This window comes from Tachypleus tridentatus, chromosome 8 (assembly GCF_004210375.1).
Source record: "Tachypleus tridentatus isolate NWPU-2018 chromosome 8, ASM421037v1, whole genome shotgun sequence".
Taxonomy (NCBI): Eukaryota; Metazoa; Arthropoda; class Merostomata; order Xiphosura; family Limulidae; genus Tachypleus; species Tachypleus tridentatus.
Window position 1 is genome coordinate 137,821,789 of NC_134832.1, and position 7,890 is coordinate 137,829,678.

Here is a 7,890-nt window from a genome sequence, read left to right on the forward strand (position 1 = left end):
GTATTCATCACTAGTAATCTCTATTTTTATGTATAATTTCCGGCAGCGGTTTGACAGGCTTTATGCTAAGCTTGACGATGCTACAAAGAGCCCCTTGGCACAGCATCTTTGCCTCCCAGTAGCTTAGCAGTAATTCTGAGAGGCTTATAATGCCTATTGTGTAGCTTTGTTTTTAACTAAAGACGACGTAAAACGTTTACAGCTAAATGTGAATTTCGTCTTAAAGGAATTGTAAATAAGCTTAATACTTAACACGGTCGATAACTGAAGAGTTATTGTATAAACACAGGAATCCAAATTCACCGCTGATGGTTATTCCTGAGAGTATTTATTTGACAACACTGACCTGCTTAAACTCGAAATAACTAACTTATGTTTACAATCAAGGCCTTCTTCAAAACGTACTGAAAAAGTTGCTAACTTAATAATAAATTAGAAATATTAAATCATTAATTAAAAATTAAATTTGTTATCCTTTTGAAACATTATTGGAAGTAAAAAACGTTTCAGAGAACTGCAGTGTTCTAATTAACTTATTAAAAGGTAAAAATTGTAACCAAGAAGTTTTAATTAAATTATTAAAACGTAACAACGTTTAAAAGAACTGTAATCTGAGTATTGTGATTAATTTATCGAAAGGTAAAAATGTTTCAGAAAATTACATTAAGAAATAATAGTTCTCCGTGGTGTCTATATCCAGTTAGGAAGTTTTAAAGACCAGGGCCTCTTTGAATGTTAATGTTTTATCGTCTGTTGCATTGACTATACTGTCAAATTGTTAGAGTTAAATAGCATCAGCTATCAGTGGCGGCGCCAGGATATTTTCGTTAGGGGGGCTGAGGTAAACTATGGAGGGTCTTTCCAAAATGCCATCAATACGAAGTACAGTTATAATAATGTAAATATCAAGATACAATAAAGGTGTGCGATTTTGAACTGCGTTTTCCATATTTTATGAATATATGTAGGTATCAATATTGGGGGGACTGAGGGAAGCTTAAGCCCCCCAAGCCCCCCTCCTTGGCGCCGCCACTGTTAGGTATATTCTATATTATGCTGTAAAACACATGAACTGTTAAATTTTCCTTTTATAATAAAATAAAATAAACGTAAGTAACTATTCAGCACCAATTTCTCCACACGTGAATATTATTCGAACCTTGAATCGATTGTTGTAAATTAGAAATTCTCAAAAGTATCACAATTTGAAGCTGCCCCTAAATGTTAATCTTTACCTTCATCACGACAAATGTGATAACTTATAGCTTATCAGGCAAGAGTTGTTATAAAGATAGGCGTTTTCTTTCAAAAAATGGTTATTTTGTTACTTGGTAATTGAACTTATCGTACATTCACAGCTACTACGTAAAAAGAGAAGAATGACGAATTATTGGCTTGCTTGGCGTTTCCTCGAATGTGGTGCATTGTAGTTACATTTCTGTCGTTTCATTCAATGATTCTTACAGCTGAAAGAACGCTTAACGTTAGAAACGTAATATTGCTAAATAGAATATCGATATTGGACTTCACGTATGTAACACTTTTATTTTGAAGGTAATTTTAAAAACATGCGCACGTTGATATCTCTGTTAATAAACTGATTTCGCAATTACTTATTCATGTGGTACGGTAGATAGAATGAATTGTAAAAATACAAAAATAGTTTCCCACTAAACATTGTTCATTAAAAATACTAGCTTGTACGGTAGTAAACCAAAATAGACACTTTCTCACGAAATATTGTTTATTAGGACTTGACACGAAAGATACTAGCCTGTACGGTAGTAAACCAAAATAAACACTTTCTCACGAAATATTGTTTATTAGGACTTGGTACAAAAGATACTAGCTTGTACGGTAGTAAACCAAAATAAACACTTTCTCACGAAATATTGTTTATTAGGACTTGGTACAAAAGATACTAGCTTGTACGGTAGTAAACCAAAATAAATAGTTTCTCACGAAATATTGTTTATTAGGACTTGGTACAAAAGATACTAGCCTGTACGGTAGTAAACCAAAATAAACACTTTCTCACGAAATATTGTTTATTAGGACTTGGTACAAAAGATACTAGCTTGTACGGTAGTAAACCAAAATAAATAGTTTCTCACGAAATATTGTTTATTAGGACTTGGTACAAAAGATACTAGCTTGTACGGTGGTAAACCAAAATAAACACTTTCTCACGAAATATTGTTTATTAGGACTTGGTACAAAAGATACTAGCTTGTACGGTAGTAAACCCATATAAACACTTTCTCACGAAATATTGTTTATTAGGACTTGATAAAAAGATACTAGCTTATACGGTAGTAAACCAAAATAAATAGTTTCTCACGAAATATTGTTTATTAGGACTTGGTACAAAAGATACTAGCCTGTACGGTAGTAAACCAAAATAAACACTTTCTCACGAAATATTGTTTATTAGGACTTGGTACAAAAGATACTAGCTTGTATGGTAGTAAACCAAAATAAATAGTTTCTCACAAAATATTGTTTAATGGAAGGACTTAATTCAAATTATACTAGCTTTGCGGTAGTAAATTAAAATAGGTTCTCACGAAATATTGTTTATTAGAAGGAGTTTATAAGAAAGACGAATTTGTATGGTGGTAAACTAAAATAGACAGTTCCTCAGGAAATGTTGTTTAATAGAAAGACTTGTAAGAAATGTTTTACTTTCAAGAAGCAGTAAGTTAGCTCTAATTTACAAATGAACACTGATCTACGTTTAGGCAAGTTTGATACAGAACAGACTGAACCTTGCTGGTTAACTATCAGAAGACTTTATCTTACTATAAATTGAAATGGATTGCCAAGCCTACTTCATATACTAATATAGATTATCCATAATACTTGTAAAACCTAATGTCTGTTTTGTATATATTCTTTCATACGTGTGTTTACTCGCCTAATAGTAGCACCTGTGTTCTTCTTAGCATATCTGAGATATTGAAATGTGTAGCGAACGAGTTATTTAACTGCGTAATTCTATCCTAAAACTGAAAATATCATTCTGAAGTTTAGGATGTTGATTTGAAGATGTGGCCTTCCTTTGACCTAAAACAATTCGTACATTATATACTGGGAATTTTGACTTGCATATGACAACAGTCATTCTATAGATTTTTTTGGGGGACATTAAAACTGGTATAGTAGAAACAATACTATGTGGTTAAATATATCTATATGATTTAGTTTTATGTTAGGCTTAAACACTGCCAAACTTTCACTCACGTAACATCTAAGATACAGTGTTTTAATTTCATTTGGATATTTATCCAGCCAGGCCTGGTGGGTTAAGGCGTGCGACAAGAAATCTAAAGGTCGCGAGTTCAAACCCCGGTCGTATTAGACATGCTCGCCCTTTCACCCGTGGGGTGTAATAATGTGACTGTCAATTCCACAATTAGTTGGTAAAAGAGTAGTACAAGAGTTGGCGGTGGGTGGTGATGACTAGCCTTGCCTCTAGTCTTACACTGCTAAATTAGGGGCGGCTAGCACAGATAGTCCTCGTGTAGCTTTGCACTAAATTACAAAAAAAACACACAAATTTTCCAGCCATTGCCATCACTATTATATAAGTGAAGGCTAGTGTTTGTACGGAGCTCATACCTGTGAGGTCATATAAACATCCAGTAAAACAATGTGAGATCATTTACGTTAACAAACACTAATTTTAAACATAAATCTAAACACTGTGTTTTTACGGATTTCTTTTGTGGACGGACTGTATCACATCATCTACAGAATGTTTCTGATATAAGTTTTAATAGTACATCTATGGGCCAGACACCCAGGATTTGGGCTGTATGTAAGACCTGGATATAGAACGTTATTCGGAATTAGCTAAAACCCAATTTTAGCGCTTTTAAGTTAAATTAAAATCAATCCACATAAGGGTTTTAAAAGACAAATAAATCACATATTTACCGACACATAGCAAGTTTTTGATTCCTATACTACACAACAGTTAACTTATAAGATGTTTGTGCTATGTTGTTGACTTGGCATACATCAAACATAGTTTGTTATGTTCTTGTTCTTTGTCTTCAGATTAGATATGAACACCTTGGTGTCACTGGGATGATTCTCATTACCTTGATCAATGGTACTATACTGCTTTCAATGTACCTCGCTCACAGTAACGCTGGGTAGATAGTACTGTAGATTCCAGCTGAAACCCATATTTCAATCGACGAAAGTGCCATCTAACTGCACTTATTGTCCTCCAATCTTCAATCTCTCTTTCACTTCTTTTAATGTTATTGACTAACACACCAGTGTAAGTACAACTTGTATCTGAATACATTTCTCTGGCAGAGTTTCTTGTACATCGTTGGCAGATGAGAATAGTTTTGTATCACCGGATTTCTTTTAAATTACGTTTTTAATCACATTCATAAGACAATATGGATCTCTTGGGAGTAACACAGTGCATAGAATCCTTAATACTGTCATCCAGAATGCAAACAATCGACTATTCTTGTCAAGAGCACTGAAACTTGATCTCTTCCGTTGAGTTCCTTTATTTGGAAGGTTTGACGTTGCTGTGGATTTGATACCAAAACTACCGAATTTAATAGACATTGTTCCTGCGCAATGTTGGAGTGCTACAACAACGACTTGGTTTCATACATGATTTCTTGAATAATCTGCGTCGTTTCTTTCGTGTCACGAAACCTAATGGATCCTCAGAAGTATCGTTAGACGTTTCATCTTCATCACCTTTCAATACAGTGACGCAATCAGTCTTTCCTTTTATTCTTTCTTCGTGCCTGTTATTTCTCTATGGCTGATATTCACCTGCTTGTCGTGCCATCTTGACCTTTGGGTCTAAACCGCTGTATCCACGCTAACATCGAGGGCATTTCCAACAAGTACCACACATACACACTTTGAACTTACAAGCCATTTCCTTTTTTCCTGTATTAATATTGCTTTATCAATACAAGATCAATATACTTACTCACTGAATGTCGATATTCGTTTTGCGACCAGCCATGGGTCTGGTTTTCACAAAAGAGTGCGGCAATCGCCTGCTTCTTGTCCAATCAGGATTTGTTAAAAGTATCAGCCAATAAACAAACAATCGGAATGACTTGAAAAATTAGGTTCTGTAAACACTTTGGTGCTTAGCCTATTGAAACATTGCTTAAAAAGACTTATTTTTCTCTAAAAACACAATCCAAATGTAACCATCTCGATTTGCTTAAATCATCCTCAGTTTAAGGATGGCAGCCTTTTCTGATGTGGATTTATTTCAGTTTATTCCTCGATATCATGCATTAAACAGTTTCTTCCAATAGAATATTGGTGTACAACGAATTAACACCAAAGATGATCAGGTGAAAATCATTTTTAAAACATAAGCCTCGAAGCCTTGTCAGAGAAATCAAAACTGATTTTACCATAAACTTATTAGTCATACGTTTCTTGGGAAATTTCGTTTAAGAGTATAGTACTTTGTAATTTTAAGCACTAATTTACGATACTATTAGCCTCATAGGAACATTTGAGTTATGGATTTTCGGTTTACCTTCCATAAAACCAATATTCCAACCCAGTGGTCTGATATCATGAAAAACCTTTTCAATCATTATGTTATCCTATTATAACGTAAGATAACACCTCTGCACGGCCTGATTGGTCTGATATCATGATAAAACTTTTTAAACATTATTTTATTCTACGTTAATGTAAGAAAACACCTTTGTAATTTTCTTTCTCTTGTCGAGCCACCCGCTACTACAGCGGTATGTCTCTGGATTTACAACGCTAAAATCAGGGGTTCGATTCCCATCGGTGGGCTGAGCAGATAGCTTGATGTGGCTTTACTATAAGAAACACACACACACGCTTCTCTTGTCGAAGTGGGATATTATCTAAGTTCTTGAACTTGATAGTGTCATACCTTACCATGATAGTGTCATGAACTATTGTAATGAACTACCATGTGTTCTTTAATAATGTTGTCCAACGTCTTGCTTTCTTTTCTCAATTTTTATGACAACAATGCCCTTGTTTTTTTACTTATATATTTGCTGGTTTCAAGTTATTTTATTATGTTTTACGAGTTTTAACAATTTCAATGCCTTCTTGTATACACGACAGAAAGTATTTGCTCACAGACTTAGGTTCTGCATGGCCAGATGATTAGGGCTTTTGTCTCGTAATCTGACCGTCGCAGGTTTAAATCCCCGTCACACCAAACATTCTTGCCCTTTCAGTCGTGGGGGGGAGTTATAATGTGACGGTCAGTCCCATTATTCATTGGTAAAGAACAGCCCAACAGTTGGCAACGAGCGATGATGACTAGCTGCCTTCCCTCTAGTCTTACACTACTACATTAGGGACGACTAATGCAGATAGGGCCTGGCATGGCCAAACGCGTAAGGCGTGCGACTCGTAATCAAGATTCGCTAGTTCGCGCTGCGTCGCGCTAAACATGCTCGCCCTCCCAGCCGTGGGGGCGTATAATGTGACGGTCAATCCCACTATTCGTTGGTAAAAGAGTAGCCCAAGAGTTGGCGGTGGGTGGTGATGACTAGCTGCCTTCCCTCTAGTCTTACACTACTAAATTAGGGACGACTAATGCAGATAGTGCTCGTGTAGCTTTGCACGAAATTTGAAAACACTTGTTTGTAAGTAAATTCATTCTTTACGAGTTGTTTTTGAACCTCCTCATATAACCGTCTACAAGTGATTATTGTTGAATCAAATTTAATTTGTAAACAACAACAACATGAACCTGTTCTACGTGTACTTAGAAAATTTAAATACACATTTTTTTCTAAGTTTTAAGAGACGAGGTTTTTTCGTGTACATATTGTATTATATTACCTATAGAAAATTATTTGTGTTACCAGTCGTTTTTCTGGAAATCGGAAAAATTAATGTAAGTTTAAAAAAAACAACAAAAAAAACTGTATCAAACATCGTAATTGAAATCAAGTCCATAAGTTTTAGTTCACGTATTTCTAATTATGAAGTGCAAGCGCGTCAGTAAATATAAATAAATGAATAATCTCAGAAAGAAGTAAAAACAGGTGGGAACATTATTTATGTAAAATAAGTGCTTTTCAATTATTCCGATACATTGTACGATGTTGGAAAATTTTAGACAGAAATACAAAACAAATTTAAGGGTTTCGTGTAAGTTAACCTGTTTTGGATAACTGTTAACCCGAGACCATCCTTAAACTATCAAGAGTCGAGCTGTCCTTTACATATTAAACTATAAATTGTGTGTAAAAGGGAGTTTCTCACGAAACACAGTTTATTAAGAGCTTGGTAAACAGACTGATATTATAAAGTAAGGAATTGCTTATATTGCCTAAGTAGAAATTCCAAAAGTAAATAGTGTGCTAACATTTCAGTCATGTTAATAGTTGTAAGGTATTCGTTACATACACACAATTATGACATATATAATGTCACAAACTTAAACTAGAGTTTCGTGTATCCACTAATAATTTGTTAAGATAAAACTAGAAGTCAGTATGTTCGTTGGACCATAAAACGTTTAGTACAATAACAAGTTAATTGCGTACTCATCTGTTTGTTTGTTTTTGAAATTCGCGCAAAGCTACACGAGAGTTACCTGCGCTAGCCGTTTCTAATTTAGCAGTGTAAGACGAGAGGGAAGGCAGCTAGTCATCATCACCCACCGCCAACTCTTGGGCTACTTTTGTACTAACGAATAGTGAGATTGACTGTAACATTATAACGCCCCCCACGGCTGAAAGGGCGAGCATGTTTGGTGCGACGGGAATTCGAACCCGCGACCTTCATATTACGAGTCGAACGCCTTAACACACAAGTTTTCTTAACTTAAGAAGACGGCCCGGCATGGCCAAGTGTGCAAAGGCGTAATCCGAGGGT